Source organism: Heterodontus francisci, chromosome 4 (assembly GCF_036365525.1).
Source record: "Heterodontus francisci isolate sHetFra1 chromosome 4, sHetFra1.hap1, whole genome shotgun sequence".
In the NCBI taxonomy this organism is placed as follows: Eukaryota; Metazoa; Chordata; class Chondrichthyes; order Heterodontiformes; family Heterodontidae; genus Heterodontus; species Heterodontus francisci.
Window position 1 is genome coordinate 57,798,186 of NC_090374.1, and position 25,274 is coordinate 57,823,459.

Consider the following 25,274-nt stretch of genomic DNA (forward strand, 5'->3'; position numbering starts at 1 on the left):
TGTCAGCCAGTTCCTATTTTTATGTTTTGCCTTAAAGTAATTGATATAGTACAAAGAACAAAGAACAAAGAAAATTACAGCACAGGAACAGGCCCTTCGGCCCTCCAAGCCTACGCCGATCCAGATCCTCTATCTAAACATGTCGCCTATTTTCTAAGGGTCTGTATCTCTTTACTTCCTGCCCATTCATGTATCTGTCTAGATACATCTTAAAAGACGCTATCGTGCCCGCGTCTACCACCTCCGCTGGCAACGCGTTCCAGGCACCCACCACCCTCTGTGTAAAGAACTTTCCACGCATATCCCCCCTAAACTTTTCCCCTCTCACTTTGAACTCGTGACCCCTAGTAATTGAATCCCCCACTCTGGGAAAAAGCTTCTTGCTATCCACTCTGTCTATACCTCTCATGATTTTGTACACCTCAATCAGGTCCCCCCTCAACCTCCGTCTTTCTAATGAAAATAATCCTAATCTACTCAACCTCTCTTCATAGCTAGCGCCCTCCATACCAGGCAACATCCTGGTGAACCTCCTCTGCACCCTCTCCAAAGCATCCACATCCTTTTGGTAATGTGGCGACCAGAACTGCACGCAGTATTCCAAATGTGGCCGAACCAAAGTCCTATACAACTGTAACATGACCTGCCAACTCTTGTACTCAATACCCCGTCCGATGAAGGAAAGCATGCCGTATGCCTTCTTGACCACTCTATTGACCTGCGTTGCCACCTTCAGGGAACAATGGACCTGAACACCCAAATCTCTCTGTACATCAATTTTCCCCAGGACTTTTCCATTTACTGTATAGTTCACTCTTGAATTGGATCTTCCAAAATGCATCACCTCGCATTTGCCCTGATTGAACTCCATCTGCCATTTCTCTGCCCAACTCTCCAGTCTATCTATATTCTGCTGTATTCTCTGACAGTCCCCTTCACTATCTGCTACTCCACCAATCTTAGTGTCGTCTGCAAATTTGCTAATCAGACCACCTATACTTTCCTCCAAATCATTTATGTATATCACAAACAACAGTGGTCCCAGCACGGATCCCTGTGGAACACCACTGGTCACACGTCTCCATTTTGAGAAACTCCCTTCCACTGCTACTCTCTGTCTCCTGTTGCCCAGCCAGTTCTTTATCCATCTAGCTAGTACACCTTGGGCCCCATGCGTCTTCACTTTCTCCATCAGCCTACCATGGGGAACCTTATCAAACGCCTTACTGAAGTCCATGTATATGACATCTACAGCCCTTCCCTCATCAATCAACTTTGTCACTTCCTCAAAGAATTCTATTAAGTTGGTAAGACATGACCTTCCCTGCACAAAACCATGTTGCCTATCACTGATAAGCCCATTTTCTTCCAAATGGGAATAGATCCTATCCCTCAGTATCTTCTCCAGCAGCTTCCCTACCACTGACGTCAGGCTCACCGGTCTATAATTACCTGGATTATCCCTGCTACCCTTCTTAAACAAGGGGACAACATTAGCAATTCTCCAGTCCTCTGGGACCTCACCCGTGTTTAAGGATGCTGCAAAGATATCTGTTAAGGCCCCAGCTATTTCCTCTCTCACTTCCCACAGTAACCTGGGATAGATCCCATCCGGACCTGGGGACTTGTCCACCTTAATGCCTTTTAGAATACCCAACACTTCCTCCCTCCTTATGCCGACTTGACCGAGAGTAATCAAACATCTGTTCCTAACCTCAACATCCTTCATGTCCCTCTCCTCGGTGAATACCGATGCAAAGTACTCATTTAGAATCTCACCCATTTTCTCTGACTCCACGCATAACTTTCCTCCTTTGTCCTTGAGTGGGCCAATCCTTTCTCTAGTTACCCTCTTTCTCCTTATATATGAATAAAAGGCTTTGGGATTTTCCTTAACCCTGTTTACTAAAGATATTTCATGACCCCTTTTAGCCCTCTTAATTCCTCGTTTCAGATTGGTCCTATGTTCCCGATATTCTTCCAAAGCTTCGTCTTTCTTCAGTCGCCTAGGCCTTATGTATGCTTCCTTTTTCCTCTTAGCTAGTCTCACAATTTCACCTGTCATCCATGGTTCCCTAATCTTGCCCTTTCTATCCCTCATTTTCACAGGAACATGTCTCTCCTGCACGCTAATCAACCTCTCTTTAAAAGCCTCCCACATATCACATGTGGATTTACCTTCAAACAGCTGCTCCCAATCTACATTCCCCAGCTCCTGCCGAATTTTGGTATAGTTGGCCTTCCCCCAATTTAGCACTCTTCCTTTAGGACCACTCTCGTCTTTGTCCATGAGTATTTTAAAGCTTACGGAATTGTGATCACTATTCCCAAAGTAGTCCCCTACTGAAACTTCAACCACCTGGCCGGGCTCATTCCCCAACACCAGGTCCAGTATGGCCCCTTCCCGAGTTGGACTATTTACATACTGCTCTAGAAAACCCTCCTGGATGCTCCTTACAAGTTCTGCTCCATCTAGACCTCTAACACTAAGTGAATCCCAGTCAATGTTGGGAAAATTAAAATCTCCTATCACCACCACCCTGTTGCTCCTACAGCTTTCCATAATCTGTTTACATATTTGTTACTCTATCTCACGCTCGCTGTTGGGAGGCCTGTAGTACAGCCCCAACATTGTTACCGCACCCTTCCTATTTCTGAGTTCTGCCCATATTGCCTCACTGCTCGAGTCCTCCATATTGCCCTCCTTCAGCATAGCTGTGATATCCTCTTTGACCAGTAATGCAACTCCTCCACCCCTTTTACCTCCCTCTCTATCCCGCCTGAAGCATCGATATCCTGGGATATTTAGTTGCCAATCATGCCCTTCCCTCAACCAAGTCTCAGTAATAGCAATAACATCATACTCCCAGGTACTAATCCAAGCCCTAAGTTCATCTGCCTTACCTACTACACTTCTTGCATTAAAACAAATACACCTCAGACCACCAGTCCCTTTGCTTTCATCATCTGCTCCCTGCCTACTCTTCCCCTTAGTCACGCTGACTTCATTATCTAGTTCCTTACAGGCTTTAGTTACTACCTCCTTACTGTCCACTGACCTCCTCATTTGGTTCCCATCCCCCTGCCACATTAGTTTAAACCCTCCCCAACAGCGTTAGCAAAAGCACCCCGAAGGACATTGGTTCCAGTCCGGCCCAGGTGTCGACCGTCCAATTTGTAATAGTCCCACCTCCCCCAGAACCGGTCCCAATGTCCCAAAAATCTGAACCCCTCCTTCCTGCACCATCTCTCAAGCCACGCATTCATCCTGACTATTCTTTCATTTCTACTCTGACTATCACGTGGCACTGGTAGCAATCCTGAGATTACTACCTCTGAGGTCCTACTTTTTAACTTGGCTCCTAACTCCCTAAATACTGCTTGTAGGACCTCATCCCGTTTTTTACCTATATCATTGGTGCCTATGTGCACAATGACAACTGGCTGTTCACCCTCCCCCTTCAGAATGTTCTGCAGCCGATCTGAGACATCCCTGACCCGTGCACCTGGGAGGCAACATACCATTCGGGAGTCTCGTTTTCGACCACAGAACCGCCTATCTACTCCCCTTACAATCGAATCCCCGATGACTATAGCCCTTCCACTCTTTTTCCCGCCCTTCCGAACAGCAGAGCCAGCCACGGTGCCATGAACCTGGCTACTGCTGCCTTCCCCTGGTGAGCCATCTCCCTCAACAGTATCCAAAATGGTATTGGTCAGTTTGCTATTCGTCAGTTTGCTACTTAAAAGGTTTTTAATTAGCATACTTTTCCATAGACAAACAAAATTACTTTATAAAACCCAAACATTAAATGTGTGTGCAGTTTCCCAGTTTTTTAATTTTAAAAATCCCATAATTCTCAAAAATGGTTTCGAACTTTTTAATTGACAAAATAGTCCATTCTTGAGAATTTTTATTGATAGAAAGGAAATCAAAGGAAACAAAGCTGCCATTCGTCACATGTATATTAATGAAAGTCTGATTGAGCACGTCATTATAGGAACATTGGGCTGGATTTTCATCCTGAGGGGGAAGCGGGTTTGGAGGTGGGCGAGCCAGCAATTTCTTACTTCCAGCTGGCGAGCTGGTCTGCCAGCATGTTCCTGCCTCTGGTCTGTTTTCAGGGAGGCAGCTTCTGGATGATGACGGTGACCTGCCCGCCAATTTGGCCAATTAAAGTGCCAATTGAGGGCACTCTTCACACGCCATCTGGATTTTCCAGATGGCTGACGGGCCGCCAGATGTGGCTGGAGCCTATAGATGGAATGGTGGCGGCCTCCCTGCGGCTGGGGAGCCAGAGGCACATCTCGCAAAGCAGCCCAGCATAGATCTGTTGGGCTGCACAGCCTGGCTGCCAGGCCATCCTGTAAGGCTTCTCTCCTTCTATGATGGGTCGGAGGTGATGGCCGCAGTATATTTTGTAAACTTTATAAGTTTTGAGGCACCCTCTCGGTCCCCCATTTCCAGCAGCAGCACCCACTTTGGTGATCGAATTGACCTTTCCAGCTGTGGCATCCACCTGGCATCCTTGATTGGATGGGGCTCCCGGAGGTAGCCTTTTAATTGGACATCTCCTCAAAACTCTCCTCCAGGGTCCCGTTAGAGTCACATCCGGGTTTCTGACTGGAATTCAGCCCGGCATTGAGAGCGGGACCATGGAATTAAAATTCAGGCCTATGTGGTTGACTCTTAAAATTCCCTGCAGTGGCCTAGTGCCCACTCAGTTGTAAAATAACGACTGCTTAAGTCATGGGACCTAAGGAGGTTATGGGATTACCATTACCACGACAACTGCAGCAACTCTAGAAGGACCCCCTCCTTCTCAGGGCAACTAGGGAGGGATAATAAATGTGGTCTTGTCTGTATTGCCTGCAACCTAACAATGAATAAGGAAAAAAAGAAACTAATATTCAAGGAACAATCAACCATCTCCAGACATGACTTCAGGTGATTAATGTACAAATATGTTCCCAACAGTTTAAAACTCAATTAATAATGAATTGCATTGTTAAACATTTGGAGACTAGGTTCAATTAATATTTCATTTGACTCATTAAGCTCTTCTTTACCTTAAAACATCTCTCAAAATACTGACCTTAAATCAGCTAATGTAACGTAAAATTAGAGTCATAGAGTCATAGAGTCGTACAGCATAGAAACAGGCCCTTCGGCCCACCGCGTCCATGCCGACCATGATGCCTATCTATACTAATCCCACCTAACTGCATTAATTCCATATCCCTCTATGCCTTGCTTATTCAAGTACCTGTCCAGATGCCTCTTAAATGTCGCTACTGTTCCTGCCTCCACCACCTCCTCTGGCAGCTCATTCCAGATGCCCACTATTCTTTGTGTGAAAAATTTACCCCTTTGATCCCCTTTAAACCTCCTCCCTCTCACCTTAAATCTACGCCCTCTAGTTTTAGTCACCCCCACCATGGGAAACAGACTCTGGCTATCTACCCTATCTATGCCTCTCATAATTTTATATACCTCTATCATGTCCCCTCTCAGCCTCATTCGCTCCAGGGAAAACAGACCCAACCTATCAATCTCTCTTTATAACTTAAGCCAGGCAACATCCTTGTGAATCTTTTCTGCACCCTCTCTAGCTTAATCACATCTTTCCTGTAGTGCGGCGACCAGGACTGCACACAGTACTCTAAATGCGGCCTAACCATTGTTATGTACAACTGTAGCGTGACGTCCCAACTCTTGTACTCAATGCCTCGGCCGATGAAGGCAAGCATGCCACACGCCTTCTTCACCACCCTGTCTACCTGTGTTGCCACTTTCAGAGAACTATGTACTTACACCCCAAGATCTCTCTGCTCAACAACACTCCCCAGGGCCCTGCCATTCACTGTATATGTCCTGCCCTGGTTTAACTTCCCAAAATGCATCACTTCACACTTGTCTGCATTAAATTCCATTTGCCAATCCCTTGCCCACTTTCCCAGTTGATCTATATCCTGTTGTAACCTTAGACAACGTTCTTCACTGTCCACTGTACCACCAATTTGGTGTCATCTGCAAACTTACTAATCATGCCCCCTACATTCCCATCCAATTCATTAATACATATGACAAACAACAGAGAGCCCAGCACCGATCCCTGCGGCACACCACTGGTCACCGGCCTCCAAACAGAAAAACAACCCTCCACTACCACCCTCTGCCTCCTATCACCAAGCCAATTTTGTATCCAATTTGCAAGCTCACCCTGGATCCCATGTGTTCGAACCTTCTGGACCAGCCTACCATGCGGGACCATGTCAAAGGCCTTGCTAAAGTCCATGTAGACAACGTCCATCGCCCTGCCTGCGTCAATCCTCTTGGTCACCTCCTCGAAAAACTCAATCAAATTCGCGAGACATGATTTCCCACGCACAAAGCCATGCTGACTATCCCTAATCAGACCATGCCTTTCCAAATGCATATAAATCCTGTCTCTCAGAAACCCTTCCAATAACTTTCCCACCACTGATGTAAGGCTCACCAGCCTGTAGTTCCCTGGCTTATCCCTGCTGCCCTTCTTAAATAAAGACACAACATTAGCTATCCTTCAGTCTTCCGGTACTTCACCCGTGGCTAACGATGATACAAAAATCTCTGCCAGGGCCCCAACAGTCTCCTCCCTTGCTTCCCATAGCATCCTAGGATACGCCTGGTCAGGCCCTGGGGATTTATCCACCTTAACGCGCTTCAAAAACTCGAAGAACACCACCTCCTTTGTAATGTTGATCCGCTCCAGGATATTGCTGTTCCCTCCCTTGAACTCACTAGCTTCCGTGACCTACTCCACCGTAAATACAGACGAGAAGTATTCATTTAAGACCTCACCAATTTCCCGTGGCTCCACACACAGATTACCACGCTGATCCTTAAGGGGACCTACTTGTAAGAATCATGCAGCACAGAACTAGGCCAGTTTACCCATTGCACCTGTGCCGGACCTTTGAAAGAATTGTCCCTTGTCCTTACCCCATACCTCTGCAACTTCTTTTCCATCTTGTTGCAGCTTCCATTTCACAGAGCCGATAAATTATTGCAGCTCAGGCCTTCCTACTGAACAGCTGGCCAGGATCTGCCTAACGCATTGTGTAGTTGATTGTACTTATATCCTGTACTCAGCCAAGATTCAAACCTGTTACTCTAGAATGCTATTGAATCATTGCATAGGGAATTTGATGCCCACATCAAAATTGAAGGAAGCAGGCACAGTTGGGTATGATTTCACAATCCTGCACATACTGAATTCCTGAATTCAATCATGCTACTGTGTTGAATTACTGAGGAAAGGCCACACATTTCTCTATGGCCAGACAGGGAGAACTGGGGGGAAATCGAGCCCAAGTTGTTCTCTGCAGCTAGTTGCAGAGTGATGTTGGCACTGATGTGGGCACGGTGTAAAGCGATCCAGAGGGTGAAAGGAAGAAGAAACATTAAAAAATACTATAAAATGGTGGGAAGATTGCTTTTATTAAATTGTTGATATCAATCAGCCACCAAGTTGATAAAGTAGAGAATTACAATTCTTCTGTATAACAAAATACTCAATGAAATGCCAGAAAAGTGAAATCATCTGATTTTGTAATTTTGCACACTTAGCAGGAGGCCACTGCTTGATGCCTGAGCAATCTGTTAGTTTCTGTGTTCCTGTAATGCACTTTAGGTGCCAGTTTCCTTCACAGGATCTTAGAGAAGCATGTGACTTTCTATGTGTTTTGCAAATAAACTCCTGGTAATAATTAGTTACACAAATGAAAGATGTGGAAGAACTACCTCTAGAGGGTTGTGTCATACCTGGTTTAAGCTATTTAAGGGCTTGACAAATGACACGACCCTGCCATCAACCAAATATTCACAAAAACAAAAGACTCAGAGGAGCTCTTGAACTGGAATATAAACAGCTGCTGGAAAACAGCTATACTTTTATAACAGCCATTAAAAAAGAATCACTCAACATCTGAGCTTTGATTTAATTGGATATCCTATGGGGCAGTAGATAGAACATTGTCCTTTCAGCCCAGGAATATGGATGTGCATCTTATTAATAAGCTGTCAAAAGGTACTAAAAGTTACAAATAGCATAAATTGAAGGTAAAATACAAATAATCGTGAACAAATATACAACAAACAACGCCACTACTGTCGTGAATGCATGAGATAGGAACGTGACACTAGGCAAGTAGGATGTGCACGACTGAGAATGGGATTCGAATACCTTTGCCAAGATAAAGATGCTCCATCTGGGTTCCGCCAGGACCACTGAGCTCCTGACCTCATTACAGCCTTGGTTCAAACATAATCAAAAGAGCTGAATTCAAGAGAGGAGGTGAAAGTGACTGCCCTTGACATCAAGGCAGCATTTGACCGAGTGTGGCATCAAGAAGCCCTAGCAAAATTGGAGTCAATGGGAATCAGGGGGAAAACTCTCCACTGGCTGGAGTCATACCTAGGAAAAAGGAAGATGGTTGTGGTTTTTGGACGTCAAACATCTAAGGCCCAGAACATTGATGTGGTCTCATTGACTCTGAAATCGAAGATGTCCTAGATGTTGAAATGTCAGCAACTCTGACAGGAAACATCTGATGATACCCCTCTACAACAGCTCTGGCAGAATCTGATTGATGGGTGGCCAGAGTCTCTCCAAGATGTCCCAGAGGTTATTCGACAGTTTTGGCCATTCAGAGATTGACATGGAATATTCAGGGTTTCATCTTCAAAGGCAAACAAGTGATTGTTCCGAAATCGCTCAGGCAGAACATCTTGCAAGAGTTGTATCAAGTGCACATGGGTATAACCCGCACAAGACAGTTGGCCAGGGAAACAGTTTATTGTCCGGGAATACACCATGACATTGAAACAGCCATGAAGAACTGTGAGGCATGCCAAGCTCACATGCCCAGTCTTCAGCGGGAACCTCTGTTACCCAATGAGGTCCCTGCACATCCATGGACCAGAATTGCAACCGATCTCTTCACTGTTCATGGAGAGGATTTTATGGTCATGACAGACTATTTCTCCAAATTTCCCATCATTCGTCAGTTGCATCACATGTCAAGCGCGACCATTGTGGACACTCTAAGTGCGATCTTCAGTCTTTTTGGGGCTCCACAGGAACTCATCTCCGACAATGGACCCCAGTTCACAGGGAAGTCATTGAAAACCATGTGTGTCAAATGGGGAGTCCATCATACCACTTCGTTACCACACTATCCTCGCTCTAATGGCATGGCTGAGTGAATGGTTCGCATTGTGAAATTACTAATCACGAAATGCCGACAGACCAAACTACTTGATGCCGTGCAACACCTCTGAGTGATACTGCTGAGTGCAACAATCCCATCTCCAGCCGAGTTGTTATTTGATAGGCTTGTGCCCACTATCCTACCCGATCACCAGCTGTCGACACTTCCAGAGGTGAGGGAAGAATTGCTTGACAGGCAAGGAAAAATGAAAACCTCTCATGACAATGATGCAGACAAAGAATTGCCTAGTCTCAATAATTCAAATAAGTCATGGGACTAAAAGTCCATGTGTAACACCTGACTGATGGAAGGGTAGGCGGTGGCGTAGTGGTATTATCACTGGACTAGTAACCCAGAGACCCAGGGTATTTCTCTGGGGACATGGGTTCGAATCCCACCACAGCAGAAGGTGGAATTTGAATTTAATTAATAAATCTGGAATTAAAAGCTAGTCTAATGATGGCCATGAAACCATTGTCGATTGTTGTAAAAAGCTATCTGGTTCACTAATGTCCTTTAGGGAAGGAAATCTGCTGTCCTTACCTGGTCTGGCCTACATGTGACTCCAGACCCACAACAATGTGGTTGACTCTTACATGCCCTCTGAAATGGTCTAGCAAGCCACTCAGTTGTATTTAACCGCTACGAAGTCAATAAAAAGGAATGAAACCGGATGGACCACCCGGCATCGACCTAGGCACCGGAAACGACAATGGCAAACCCAGCCCTGCTGACTCTGCAAAGTCCTCCTTACTAACATCTGGGGGCTTGTGCCAAAGTTGGGAGAGCTGTCCCACAGACTTGTCAAGCAACAGCCTGACATAGTCATACTCACGGAATCATACCTTACAGACAATGTCCCAGACACTGCCATCGGCAGGACAGACCCAGCAGAGGTGGCAGCACAGTAGTATACAGTAGGGAGGGAGTTGCCCTGGGAATCCTCAACATCGACTCCGGACCCCATGAAGTCTCATGGCATCAGGTCAAACATGGGCAAGGTAACCTCCTACTGATTACCACCTACCGCCCTCCCTCAGCTGATGACTCAGTACTCCTCCATGTTGAACAGCACTTGGAGGAAGCACTGAGGGTGGCAAGGGCACAAAATGTACTCTGGGTGGGGGACTTCAATGTCCATCACCAAGAGTGGCTCGGTAGCACCACTACTGACCGAGCTGGCTGAGTGCTAAAAGCTGCTAGACTGGGTCTGCGGCAGGTGGTGGGGGAACCAACACGAGGGAAAAACATACTTGACCTCGTCCTCACCAATCTGCCTGCCGCAGATGCTTCTGTCCATGACTGTATTGGTAGGAGTGATCACCGCACAGTCCTTGTGGAGGACTGTCCTGCCTTCACATTGAGGATACCGTCCATCGTGTTGTATGGCACTATCACCGTGCTAAATAGATTTCAAACAGACTTAGCAATGCAAAACTGGGCATCCATGAGGCGCTGTGGGCCATTAGCAGCAGCAGAATTGTACTCAACCACAATCTGTAACCTCATGGCCCGGCATATCCCCCACTCTACCATTACCATCAAGTCAGGAGACCTACCATGGTTCAATGAAGAGTGCAGAAGGGCATGCCAGGAGCAGCACCAGGCATACGACAAAATGAAGTGTCAACCTGGTGAAGCTACAACACAGGATTCAGTACCATTCGCGACTCCTCAGATACTGAAGCAGTCCGTGTCCACATGTAGCAAGACCTTGACAACGTTCAGCCTTGGACTAATATGTGGCAAGTAACATTTGCACCACACCAGTGCCATGCAATGACCATCTTTAACAAGAATGAATCTAACCATCTCCCCTCGACATTCAATGGTATTGCCATTACTCGATCTGCCACCATCAACATCCTGGGGATTATCATTGAACAGAAACTTAATTGGACCAGCCATATAAATACTGTGGTCAGAGGCTGAGCATTCTGCAGCGAGTAACCCACCTCCTGACTTTCCAAAGCCTTTCCACCATCCACGAGACACAAGTCAAGAGTGTGATGAAATACTCTCCATTTGCCTGGATGAATGCAGCTCCAACAGCACTCAAGAAATCGATACCATCCAGGACAAAGCAGCTCGCTTCATTGGCACCCCATCCACCACCTTAAACATTCACTCCCCCTACCACTGGCGCACAATGTGTACCATCTATAAGGTGCACCGCAACAACTTGTCAAGCCTCCTTCAACAGCACCTACCAAACTGCGACTTCGACCACCTGGATGGACAAGGGCAGCAGATGCATGGAAACACCTCCTCCAAGCTGAGCACCATCCTGACTTGGAACTATATCACCATTCTTTCATTGTTGCTGGGTCAAAAACCTGGAACTCCTTCCCTAGCAGCACTGTGGGTGTACCTATACCATGTGGATTGCAGTGGTTCAAGAAGGCAGCTCACAACCACCTTCTCAAGGGCAATTAGGGATGGGCAATAAATGCTAGCCAGTGATGCCCACATCCCATGAAAGTATAAAAAAATGTCTAACCATGCTATCACTAAGTTTGGACAATTCTAATGGGTGAAAAATAAAATCATGTTCCAGTTTCCTGCACTGTTAGCTATTAGCTTGATGATCACAAAATAGAAATTAGCAATATAAACTAACTGGCTGATCTATCATTTGCCATAGCAGAAACAAAGTAGTAAAAATGTTTTCACAATAAATGATGAACACATGTCCAATCTGTGCAAAAATGAATGTTTGTGTGACCTAGAACGTTCACCTGTGGAAGCTTTCTTTTACCATTTTCAATGACTGCGTTAGCTTTATTTATTACATCACAGATGCATTCTCTAATAATTCTGTTTTTCCTGCCTACCTTTTAAAAAAAATGGTGACTTTTATTTATTTATTTTTTTATTTAGAGATACTGCACTGAAACAGGCCCTTCGGCCCACCGAATCTGTGCCGACCATCAACCACCCATTTATACTAATCCTACACTAATTCCATATTCCTACCACATCCCCACCTGTCTCTATATTTCCCTACCACCTACCTATACTAGGGGCAATTTATAATGGCCAATTTACCTACCAACCTGCAAGTCTTTGGCTGTGGGAGGAAACCGGAGCACCTGGAGGAAACCCACACAGACACAGGGAGAACTGCAAACTCCACACAGGCAGTACCCGGAATTGAACCCGGGTCACTGGAGCTGTGAGGCTGCAGTGCTAACCACTGCGCCACTGTGCCGCCCAATGGCAATACCATTGAATGACTTGTGCTTCCATGGGTTTTAAGGCACAGCCCTCTAAGTTCTTCCACCTCTTCATTTTTCATCTGTGACCCTAAACAATCAAGGGTAGATTTTCTGCTGGTATCTGGCCCTAATCAGATGCACAGCAGCAGGAAATGTGATGCATATCTGTTACACCAGATCTCCGCCCACTTTAGTGCCTGCCAGAAGCACCTGCCTCCAACTTGTTAGAACTAAGGTTAAATGCTCACTCGGAAGTGTGCATCTTGCACACTATTTTTCACCTTTCTGCTGTGCAGAATGTCAGACATAGATCACAGCCATGTGAAATGACCATGCAGATTTACTAGGAAGGTCAAAGAAAGAACCCTTAATGATAAAGGCAAATGTATTTCAGCCAATTCTTAACTGTTTTCCTTCATATTTTTCCTGCCTGTACACAGAACATTACAGCGCATTACAGGCCCTTTGGCCCTCGATGTTGCGCCGACCTGTGAAACCATCTGACCTACACTATTCCATTTTCATCCATATGTCTATCCAATGACCACTTAATGTACTTAGGCTCACTTAAGCCTTTGTGCCAATTGTTGTTAATTATTTATTTTTTGTCCCCAGTGCTGTTACTGAGAATAGTGAGTTTCCTATTGGAAATAATGAAGGGATTTCAGATGTGTGAAGGTTGTACAACAGGAGTTCTGTCCCCAAATGCTAATATACTGATAGCAGCATCTACAGACAAAGGTGAACAGAACTTGCTTTGGCACATGATTTGTGCCACCAGACAAAAGGAAGCAAACTTGTGACCAATACTGAAATATATTGAAACCTTTTGTAGCCAGGCCGCCCAGACAGTGTTGTACCAGACTTGCTTGGGTGTGTTGAGCTATGGGCAAGGAGGTGCCATGAATATTGCTAGTTCCAGCATGCGACTTACATAGGATTCAGAGGTACTTGTCGACCGCATTGCCTCTAAAAGCATGGACAATGTGATACACTGAGAAATGGGTACGCCGAGTTGTGACACAAAGACCGAGCTAAATTTCTCCGATCTCTTAAATGGTGCAAGTAACTGTTTAGCACACTGCTAAAATTATCGTTTAGTCTGCCACGAAAAACCTTTCTTGATTACACAGCAACAAATACAAAATTGGATGAAAAAATTCAAGCAAAAACACAAAGTAAACTAAAACTGACAGCCTATCTACTTTCTCAGCTGAACACAAGAAAAGCTTGCTCCATGGATAGGTTTCTGTTGAACCTTGCAGGTGAAGCCCCAAGAGAGGAAAGAGGACCTGTTTTGGCTCACCAAGTCTTAAAATCACCAAGGCCAGGAATCAGCATGCTTGGTATGAGTTGCTGAGATAGTAAATATTGGGCTGAATTTTCCAGCCCATTGAGGTCCTGCTGGGAGGTGGGAGGGTTCAGAGTAATGGAACAGAAGCCCAAAGCCTTCACATCGCAACAGGATATTCTGAAGGGCGCTTACACCTGATGGGAAGGTAATTAAGCCTGTTAAGCAGGCAATTAACTTCAATTTTAACAAGGTTATCTGATTTTTCCAGAAGTGCACGTAAACTGCTGGGCTCCAGAGCCTTGCCAGGTATAAACAGGCGCTGAGCTAGTGTGAGGTCAGTCTGGCTCCAGACAGCGGCCATCGTGAATCCTAACCTGGCTTGGCAGGGAGGGTGGAACAACTGAGCATCCGCACTGTCAGTCAGGAGAAGGGGAAAAGTTGCCAGAACTACGGGGGCATACAGCCAGAGTGCCATCTCGTAGCTGGCACGTGTGGTTGAAGCAGGGAGGTCTTGGAAACTGAGTGAATCTACAAACTATGGGCCTCATTCACTCAGGTTTCAGTTCCTCCAGTGAGGAAGAGCATCAGAGAGGGAGAGAGCTGCAGCCACAGGCAGCAGGGCAGCAGCAACCAGAGGGGCATCTGCAGCACTAGCCTCAGTGGGGGGGAACAGAGGAGAAAGGCACAGTGGAGAACACGCCCAGCCTCTTGTGCGAAGAAGAGGTTACCCGTGATAGAGGGTCTACCATCTGAGGTTAAGCTACCTTTAAATGTCGGAGTAGCAGTGTCACCAAAGACTCTGCCTCTCCAGGCAGGCTGTCAAAGAACTGTGTGCCATGATGGAGGACAGGCTGAGCCCAAGGGGAAGTGGTGGCCACCCAGTGGCGCTGGAGGTCCTCGTGGCACTTAATTTTAGAATTCCAGGTTCATTCCAGGGATCCACTCCATTGTCATTTCCAGGGCAAGCATGCCCTTTGGAAGTTCTGCCAGATGTTCTCCCACCTCACACTGTAACTCCAGGTCTGCTGCCTTGCTGATGACTGCAGAGGCATGTCATTAGACCAAGGCTCAGCATCCCTGGGCCCTCCCACAGTCCTCTGAGTGTTTGTGACCTCGCTTAACACAGCCTCCATCAGTTACTGTGGTGCGTCTGTGGTGCGCTCACTAGATTGTGATCCCTGATCTACACACGAGCAGATACCCATCAACGTGACAGTATCTGCACTGGTGGAGGGTGTGGGGGAACAATGTGATGGTGCACCCTCTAAGGCTCCCTCCTCCTCCTCAGAGGTGGGCGGTTGTCCCCCTTTCACTGGAGCTGTCTGGTCTTGCCATTGACCTGCATGAGAGAGAAGAGTAATTACAGGGTGATGCACATCCCATCACTTCCTTCAGACTACTCTTAGTGTGGAGCTCCATGTGACCTGTAGTGGATGTGCGGAGTATTCACCAGAGGGTCATGTAATGAGAAGCTTTTTATGTTGTCTGATGAAACATAAATGAGATGCATGGAGTTCGGGTAGTTGAAGATCTCAAACAGGTTTATTAACAAGTATATACAGTACAGAGCTAACTATTTACAGAATTTGCCTCCTGTTGTTCCATTTATAGAATAAGACTGGCACGTAGTCACATGAGCATATCTTGGTACTTAGCTCATTAGCATACTAAGATCTTAAAGGTACATTACTCTTAAAGGCAATCATACAACATCCTCTTTCCTTCTTAAGATAAATCTCGTATGCTAAAAGTAAGAAACATATAAAATTAGATAACATCAAAATTATTTACACATGGGTAGAGATTGTGAACTTTACATGTACAGAAGCTTAATAGTCCACATATTGTTTTGGTGGTTTGACAACTCTTCCAGATCTGGTTATGGTATAACCTTCTGGGGATGTGGATTTCACCCTTGGCATGTTGTCAGTGTGCTGACTGCCATCCTGCTGATCTGTCACATCTTCACTGTCGGAGCGCGCTCCCTCGAGTCCGCCATGTGCAATTGGAGTACTGCACACTTCTCTCAGTTGGCTTCGGTTCCTTCTCAACACCCCTCCGCTAGATGTTGTAATCTCATAGGAACTAGACTCACCGCACACTCTGGACACCTCTGCAGGCAACCGTGTTTTCATTGTGGGGTGTATGACCCTGACCTTTTGTAGTTGAGGTAGTTCCGCCCCTGCATGTTGGTCATGCACTATCTTCATTCTCCCCTGTTTTTCGAGCAGTATCTCCTGTGTCTTGGAGAATTTGGACAGATTATGGCTTGACAGAGTCGTCCGCACTTGTCTGCCAAACATGATCTCTGCTGGCGACAGTAAGCCCATATCCATAGGTATAGCTCTGAGGTGGAGCATGGCAACACGAAAATCTTGTTTCGTTGTCCTGCACTTTAGGATAAGTGCTTTGACTGTGCAAACCATTCGCTCGGCGAGACTATTAGACCTAGGATAATGTGGTGAGGACAAACATTTGGACCCGAATGCAATTGGTTTGCCAACCTGTAGGATGCATGCTCCTAGCCTTTTCTGTGAGGCGTCAACTTCCAGGATTGTCTTCTTCCTTGGGTCATAGTACTGCAGGGTACAGGTTTCTGCTGACAATGCTTGTTTGAGAGACTCAAGCATATGCTGATGGTCCTCCTGCGATACAAATGGTATGTCTTTTTTAAGAGCACTCTCAGCGATGTTGCTTTGTCAGAAAAATTTGGACTGTATGGTGTCAAAAAGTTGAAAAATCCAAGACATTTTTGGAGGTCTTCCTTGTCTTGTGGGGTGGGCATATGCCTTACATCTTTGACTTTGCCTGGGTCAGGACGGATTCCGCAGCTGGAATAGATGGAGCCAAAGAAATTGATCTGATTTACGTTCATCTGGCATTACTTGCTGTTAAAAATGAGCCCTTTGCAACGAGCTACTGCCATCAGTGAATGGAGATTTTGATTATGTTCTTCTTTGGTTTTGCCCATTAACGCAATGTCATCGGCAATGCACATGCAGCCAGGCAGGTTTTCTATAATTCTGTCCCTATGCTGCTGAAACAGATCTTGACCGACAGATAAGCCGAAAGGTAGTCTCTGGAAGCAGTATCTTCCGTATGGTGTTCTGAAGGCGGTGACTTCTTGAGATTCCTTCACTAGGTGTACTGTCCAATATCAATGTTTAGCATCCAACTTGGAGAAGAATTTGCCTCCTTTAAACTTGGGATTCAATTCCTCTAATGTCGGAATCTCGTGGGGGCATCTCTTTAGGGAGAGGTTTAGATGCCTCGGAACTAGACATACCCTGATTGCTCGATCCTTCTTCAGTCCACATGTGATTGAGCTGCACCACTCTGTGTAATGAGGCCCAAGGTGGATGATTGGGTTCCATGTCATCTAACTCGCGCTTAAGCTTTTCTTGTATGTGCACACTGCACTTTCTGGGAGGGTTGATTGACGGAATTGCATCCACTCTGCAGTACAGTACGGCATCACCTTTGAAATTTCGTATGGCGTTAAACCTGTCTGGGTACATTTGTTGTAGGGTCATGGGCCGACTCAATGTGGGTACCCTTGGTCTCTTCTGCTTTAATGGTTACCTTGGTGACCTCGTGGATGGTTATAATGTTGAAGTCCTTACACACTGATTGTCCTGCCACTGCTGGTCCGCTCGTTTCTACTAGGTAGAACGTTTGTGGTTTCCATGCTGACTTGCCATAGCTGCAATGCATTGTTAATGTGCCACTGCAAAGAATGGGTGACCCATTTTATACAGATAACTTGGCAGTCATTGGTTATATCATTGATTTCCAACGAATCCAGTACATATCTTTGAGGATTCGGATTGGTAGGATATTTGCACTAGCTCTGGTGTCAATCTTGACCCTGAGTGTATGTTTGCCAGCTTTCTTTGGGCACGTGATGTTAATAATGATGAAAGCTTCCAGATGTTGGTCTTCGTCATCGTGATGTGTCAGGTTCACAATGTGGAATGCCTGTTCATCTTCTGTCTGAGAACTATTTCTCTCTGAGTCTTGTCTCAGCTCGACTTCACCGTGGACCTTGTGTATCAGCGAGCATTTACGTAGGTCCCTAGTGCTTTCTTTGCTGCTGTTGCCCTGTTTTCTGGTTGCTTGTGTCCTGCTGTGATTTCTGACTGCATCTTTGAAGCCAGAATTCTTGCACAGGTGGGCCTCGTGTCCTTTTGCACCACATGCCGTGCACAGGTCTTGAAATGCAGGACAACTTCACTGTGAGTGGGACAGACCGCACTTAGCACACAGCTTGCTTGCTCTTTTCAACCTGGTTATATTGCACATAACTGTTGCTTGCCACTAGTGCTTGCAGATGCTGTTGTTCAGTTACAATGGCTGTGTATTTCCTGCCATCTTCCAACAGTGCGTCAATGCTGTGACCTTTCGTTTTCCCCAAGAGTTCTTACTGGAACGCTTCAATAGGTATTGATACAATCACCAGCTCCATTAGTCACTCTGACATCTCAGTTTCTGAGAAATTGCACTCGTTGCCCTTACTACGACATCTGTTGATGAACTGACCTATTGATTCCTGTGGCTGTTGCCTGCAGGACATCAATTCCAGGTGATGAATTTGAAAATTCACTCTCAATCAGAGCTGATCTTCTAGGACTTTCCATATCTTGGTGGGATATTTCTGGTCCTGTTCAGATAATCTAGAGGTATTGATTCTGTGCAATCTCTCATTTCCAATTGTTATCATTATTTTTACAGCCTGTTTTTCTGCTTCTACAATTACTTGGTCTGTAAAGCATAATTGCATTCTCTGTTGGAACAGTTTGAACTTGGATAGGATTTTCAAGGCTTTGCAGTTCATGCTGGGAAAATTGGTATCCATCCTTCTGCTGTTCTTTTGCTTCAAAACTTGCTTTAAGCACTGCTTCTGTGACTCCGTACTGTTTTCCCTCTAAAAGAACTCTCTTGGCAGCTTTGATTGACAGTTTATTGTCTGTTTATCGAGCTTCCAGCTTCTAGTCTGTTTGTTTACACAGTTGTATAATAGGCATTTCAAGTGTTTTTTTGCTAGAGTTTGATTATACAGCAGATCAATAAGTAATTCTTCATGCTTGAGTGGTTTATGAGTTTTTAAAAACTTAGTCTGAATGAATGAAACCTCTTCATGCTGCAGTGATTTAATGGGTTTCTTTTAATAGCTCTAGCTGCAAGCTGCATGACTAGAGAATTCCTACGCTTTTATGCTGTTGGATGCCTCTTGTAATGGCACCAATCTGATCATCCTGGGGGAGGAATCGGGTCTTCCCTGAATTTTTTACTCCCCCCCCATCCCCAGGAAGCCTTTGAGAGATTAAAAAAACAATCTTTTAAAGACTTCAATGCTCCTCTCTTTTTTTTAAATGGTATTTCTGTACCAACGGCACACTGACTCACCTGATCACACTGATTGATTTACAGCCTGTCGTTCAGAGCTCTGTATTCTACAGCTGACGATGAGATTTTTTTTCTTCTTTACATTGTTGTGCCAGTGCTTCTTTTAACTTTCTCTGTTTTAGCTACAAGTAGTTTTTAAAGCTGTTTTCCTGTGGTCTTCAATCTTGGAATCTGTCTTCTCACTACAGCTGCTACCATGTCGTGAGAAGCTTTTGATGTTGTCAGATGCAACATAAATGAAATGCTTGGAGTTCAGGTAGTTGAAGATCTCAAACAAGTTTATTAACAGCCAACAAGTATATACAGCACGGAGCTAAATATTTTCCGAACTTGTTTCTTGGTGTTCCAGTTATAGAGTGAGACTGTCATGTAGTCACATGACCACATCTTGGTACTTAGCTCATTAGCATACTAAGATCTTAAAGGTACATTACTCCTAAAGGCAATCATGCAACAGGTCTCTGTGTCCATTCATACAGCCACTCTCTCTTCTATTCCTGTCTCACCATCAGTGATGGAATGGCCCCCCATGCTCTCCTCCAAGTTCCAGTGCCTCCTCCTTCATGGGGGTCATGATTGCGATGAACAGGATGCCACCACCAGTCTTCTCCCTTTCCTTGGCGATGTGGACTGTCTTCTCCTGCAAGCACATAGATAAGCATTGTTAGTTGACTGATAAAGACACGCACATGCCTATGCTGGTGTCCACCTGACTGTCCATGATGGTGTCACTGGCATGCTTCCTGCATGTGGCCACTCAGAAGCAGCTGTGGAGGAGCCATCTCTGACAGACCAGGGCCATTCACTGAGATGCTGCCATGCCTACAAATGGCAATGCTGCTGCCTGGCCCCATTGCCAGTCACTGGGTTGGCATTCCCTTTTCTAGCAAGCTCACTCTCATGCATAGCCACATGTCAGCCTCAGGAAAGCAATGTGCGGTGCACTCACCTTGGCAGATCACATGAGATCATTCACCCGCTTGCGGCTCTGCAGCCAGGTTCTAGGAATGATTCCACAGCTGCTGACCTCCTCTGCAATCTCCATCCAGGCTTGCTTGGTCTGGCGGTCAGGTCTCCTCCTCCTGTCCTTGCTCGAGCAGCCTGGAGGAGAACCTACAAGGAGGCTTCGCTAAACTATGGGGCCATCCAGGGTCTTGCGTCTGCCATTCTTGAACAGGTCTTCTTTCACATGTCTTCCACTCATGCTTCTTTATGGCAGAAATGATTTAAAAGAGTGCTGGCTGCCCTTTATATATGGTTAGCACTTCTAGTAGCATGACGTCACACCGTCACCGATGCCTTACTGGATGCCTCCTCCGCCGGCTGGCAGTTAATTGGCTGGCTGGCACAGAATACCAGTTCCAAGACTGCCTTCTGCCCAAGCAGTAGCGGCTTACACATCCGGTCCCGGCGGTGGGACCTTGGGCTCTGCCGAAAAATTCAGTCCATTGACCCCTGGACCATGGATGAAGTCAGGAAGAATGTTGAACAAAGTTAACAAAGTGCAAATATAAGTTGACATTATAACATAAAATAAAGAGTCAAAGAATAGGTATGGATTGTAATGCTGTCTGTGATGAGTTGCTTATCATATTGCCATCACATAATGCAAATATGGCTTGGCTATGGAAATGAATGTACAAATGAGCTATAACTAGTATAGATCCACATATCTGGGGAAAATTAAACTTGGTGCTATTATAAATTCATATTTGTAAGAAAAAAACAACTGGTCAGTAAAGGCAGATGATTGGAAATGGTGAGCAATATCTTAAGTGGGTTAAAATATATATACCTACTGTCATTTATATCCTGTGGTTATTTTCCAGGGGCTCAGAGTTGTTGTTAGTTTTGCTGTCGCAAAGTGGGCAGTGCCAATTGAACATAGTTCTGCAGCTATCATTCATAAGGTGGCACAGGTTGGTAACCACATGTCTGAATTTCCTTAGCCTTTGCATGCACTCCTTCTCCATTTGCTTCTTGGTCTGTGCACATAGTCTTGAAAGGGAGTTGCTGCAGATGGTCATGAATGTTCTATAAAATCTTCACTCCAACTTTTCTCTTCTGGTGACGTAGGACAGCACATAAAGCTCACCAGATCCCAGGGACACGATAAAGTCCAATTCAACAAAACACAAAGCAAACACAAAAGAACTTTTTTCTCTGCAGCTTGCGATCCTTCACACCGGAAAGGAAGAAGAAGGAGTTCTGATGAAAGGTCACCGACCTGAAACATTAACTCTATTTCCCTCTCCACTGATGCTGCCTGATCTATTTCCAGCACTTTCTGATTTATTTTAAACTCCAATTCATGGTGGGACAATTTAAAACTCTAGACAGAAAACAAAAACAATTAAAAAGCCCTTAATAAAACAATGCCAGAGTATTAGTGTAATATGTTATTATTTTAAATTTTTTAGATTTTTAAAAATTCTTTCATGGGATGTGGGTATCGCTGGCTAGGCCAGCATTTATTGCCCATCCCTAAATGCCCTTGAGAAGGTGGTGGTGAGCTGCCTTCTTGAACCACAGCAGTCCTTGGGGTGTAGGTACACGCACAGTGCTGGATGTAGTTCCACATTGATACGTCGCCTGTATCCAGTGAGGATTTGAAGATGATCCTCAGAGCATCCACTATTTCATCCCTGGCTTCTTTTAACAACCTGGGATGCAATTCATCCAGCCCTGGCGATTTATCCACTTTCAAGGATGTCAGACCCTCTAGTTCTTACTCTCTCATTATGCTAATCATATCTAATATTTCACACTCCTCCTCTTTTACTACAATGTCTGCATCATCCCTCTTCTTTGTGAAGACAGAGACAAAAAACACATTAAAAGCCCTGCCCACATCTTCTGCATCCATGTGTAAGTTCCCTTGTACATCTCTGATAGGCCCTATCCTTTCCTTAGTTATCCTCTAGTTCTTAATGTACTGATAAAGCATTTTTGGGTTTCCTTGATTTTACCTGCCAATAATTTTTCATGTCCTCTCTTTGCTTTTCTAATTTCCTTTTTCACTTCACCTCTGCACTTTCTATACTCCTCTGGGCTTTCTAAAATATCAAGTTTTTTGTGATCGTCATAAGCTTTATTTTTTCTGCTTTAACTTACCCTGTAAGCTTCTAGATAACCAGGGAGCTCCAAATTTGCCGTACCACCCTATATCTTTGTGGGGACATGCCTACACTGTGCCTGTAAAATCTTGCTTTTGAATGCCTCCCACTGGTTTGCCACTGATTTTCCTTCAAGTAGCTGTATCCAGTCTACTTTCGTCAGATCACCTCTCAGTTTCGTAAAATTTGTCTTCCCCCAATTTAGAACTTTTACTCCTGTTTTATCTTTGTCCTTTTCCATGATTATGCTAAAACTAACGATTATGGTTGTTCTCTCCAAAGTGGTCACCCATTGCTATTTCATCTACTTGTGCAGCTTCATTACCGAAGGCTAAATCTAGAATTGCACCCCATCTCATTGGGCTTGTTACGTGCTGGCTAAAAATGTTCTCTTGAATGGAGTTCAAGAATTTTGTGCCCTCTGTGCCCTTCACACTGTTTGTATCCCAGTTGATATTAGGGTAGTTGAAATCCCCAACTGTTATTGCCCTATAGTTTAAGATCTCAGATATTTGCCGACATATTTATTCTTCTATCTCCCTCTCACTATTTGGGGGTCTATAGTACATTCCTAGTATTGTGGTTGCCCTTCTTTTATTTCTGATCTCCACCCATATGGCCTCATTTGATGATTCATTTAGCATATCATCCCTCCACACAGCTGTTATTGATTCCTTAACCAATAATGCTGCACCCCCTCCTTTTTTATCTCCCTCTCTATCGCGCCTGAAAACTCTATATCCAGGGATGTTGATCTCCCATACTTGCCCCTCTTTAAGCCAAGTTTCCATTATAGCAATGGTATTGTGTTGCCATGTGTCTATCTGTGCCCTCAGCTCATCGGCTTTATTTGCTATGCTCCTTGCATTTAAATAAATATCTTTTAACACTGCCAAATTCGTGTGCTGCACACTTTTTAATCTTTGCTTCTTCTGTCTTTCAGAGTCACTCGTTAATTTTCTGCCTCCCGTTCCCTGCCCTGAAATTGTCCTATCTGAAACTGACCTGAGATTCCCATCCCCCTGCCAAACTAATTTAAACCATCCCCAACGTTCCTGTTGTGAAAGCCTCTGGTTAAAATAGCAGTTGGGCCCCAATGGCATCATTGGACCCCAATCTACATATTTAAAGAAGGATCTCGCTGATTTTCAGCAGGTTTCCCTTTTGCCTGCCTAAAAGAGCAAGTTAAGATCAGAAGCTGCAGAATCAGTGTGCATTTTAATTGCCTACTCACCCAATTTCTGCTGAGTAAGCCAGGTTAAAATCAACTCTAGAATATTTTCAGTTGAAGTCTTGTGATTGTGTACAAGCAAACTGGTCCTTTTCCCATGTTATGTTTTCCCAAAGTTTGTAAAAAAGCTCTGGAAAGTGAAAGTATGAAATACCTGAGCATATATTAAAGATGTGAAGACCAAAGTGATAATAAAATAAAAATGAATAGCTACATAAGCTTTCAACAGTTGAAATTTAGTAGCTTAGTTTGAAGTTAATAGGCTACTGTGCACCTTGACCCTATTTAATATTCCCTAGGATTGAACTGATGTAACAAAAACAGCGAAGGACTGAATTTTAAAATATATTCTACAACCAATCTATTGGACATTGCCCTTAATCCAGAGAGGGTTGGAGCATGTTTGTTTATGGCTTGCTTCACAAATAATGGCAAGACTCCGATAAGGACCTACAAAAATAAATAAATCCCGGCAACTCAACTCTTCATGTCCATCTCTATTGTCAATGGGGGCATAGTTGGCTGCACATGTTTTTGGATTCGAGAAATTTATTAAAATTGCATCTCCGCTTCCTCAAATGGAAGCTGGTTCCGTTTTTAATAGTATTGTAGCTATTGAAGGGCTTCTTTCCTTCTATTATCCTTTTGTCATTTATGTCCTTCTTTGGAGCAGTTCTGGATAGTCTAAGCTGCTGGCAATAATGATGATTTCTTAATTATACCCACAGCAGAGACAGCGCTGGCTAATGGGATATGAAGCTGCTGATGTGGACAAATTAAGGCATCCCATTCTTTAAAAAAAATGCTGCAGTTTAGGAAATAGGTCAACATGTGGCACATTTTCAATCGCATTATTTTTCTTCATCTAAAAAGTAAATAATAAGCCCTTATTTTGACGACAAAGATGAAAATGAAGGGTGGAGTTGTTTATATAGAATATCACTGGAATCTTGCAAATGTTGTTTAGAAATTTCACAGAGAAAGTTTAGAGGTGGAGGAAGTGGAATCATGCGCCTGGCGATGAATGTGGGCCACTGGGAAGGCACATTGGGAATTTTGGTGGTGGATCCCATGATTTTCCATCCATCTCTAAATGATAGTGACAAGGTGGCAGAGCACTGTGTGGTATGTTCGAGTGGTAGGCTGTGAGCTTACTTCCCTTAGAAGAAGCGTCATGCAGAGACCAAAAGAAATTTACGATGGTATCTTCATCAGACTTTTCTAGGGCACTTCCTGATCTCTAGTTCAGTGCATTGGAGCAGGCCATTGCCCTCACTCATAATGTTTTACTGAGGGAGATTTGGGGAATGCGCAGGAAGGTCTGAGGACTGAGTTATAAGGAATGGTTGGAGAAATTTGGGCTTTTCAGGCACATATATTCGTATGGCTGGGGAAGCAGTCATAGTTTTTTTTATTCATTCATGGAATGTGGGCGTCGCTGGCTAGGCCAGCATTTTTTGCCCATCCCTAATTGCCCATGAGAAGGTGGTGGTGAGCTGCCTTCTTGAACTGCTGCAGTCCATGTGAGGTAGGTACACCCACAGTGCTGTTAGGAAGGGAGTTCCAGGATTTTGACCCAGAGACAGTGAAGGAACGGTGATATAGTTCCAAGTCAGGATGGTGTGTGATTTGGAGGAGAACTTGCAGGTGGTGGTATTCTCTTACATTTACTGCCCTTGTCCTTCTAGTTGGTAGAGGTCACAGGTTTGGAAGGTGCTGTCTAAGGAGCCGTGGTGTGTTGGTGCAGTGCATCT